The sequence below is a fragment of the Bos indicus x Bos taurus genome, chromosome 21 (genome assembly GCF_003369695.1).
Source record: "Bos indicus x Bos taurus breed Angus x Brahman F1 hybrid chromosome 21, Bos_hybrid_MaternalHap_v2.0, whole genome shotgun sequence".
In the NCBI taxonomy this organism is placed as follows: domain Eukaryota; kingdom Metazoa; phylum Chordata; class Mammalia; order Artiodactyla; family Bovidae; genus Bos; species Bos indicus x Bos taurus.
In genome coordinates, this window is record NC_040096.1 from 65,668,044 (window position 1) to 65,668,498 (window position 455).

Genomic DNA, 455 nt, shown 5'->3' on the forward strand with positions numbered 1-455 from the left:
TAGACTAATGATGAGTATCTGAGATGTGTGAGTCAAGGATTTTGATGAAGCTTTGTAACTTTGAGATTCATTAGAAAAAAGAAATCTTATTTCCTTAGTGGAAAAGGGACTTACAGCAAAAGTCAGGAGTAATCAAAGATGCATTTTTTGAGCTTTATTTCTTAGTGTCTGTGAAATGTATCCTAAGTAAAGCAATGCAAGAATAAATGAAGTGTAAATGAATGATGATCAGTGATTCAAGTCAGCAGTGAGCAAGGATTATTAATATATTATTTCCTGAAGTACTAATCTAACCTAAATAGATCAGGTCTTATGTAACTGTTTTCCATAGAGGAGATATGCTATTACAAGAATCCGTGTTGCTTTTGGATTGCTGTTGGGTAGTTAGTTGTTAGGTTATTTAGAAAAGGAACAAACCATTCACATTAAAAAGAATTGTTTAAATAAGTGCCTAA

At 31.9% G+C, this 455-nt stretch overlaps 1 non-coding gene across 1 annotated transcript; it reads left to right on the plus strand.

The window, feature by feature from the left end:
- On the plus strand, positions 1-71 carry LOC113880192. Its single transcript, XR_003507656.1, has one exon. It is a non-coding gene; the product is annotated as a small nucleolar RNA SNORD113/SNORD114 family (small nucleolar RNA).
- Positions 72-455: the final 384 nt, after the last annotated feature.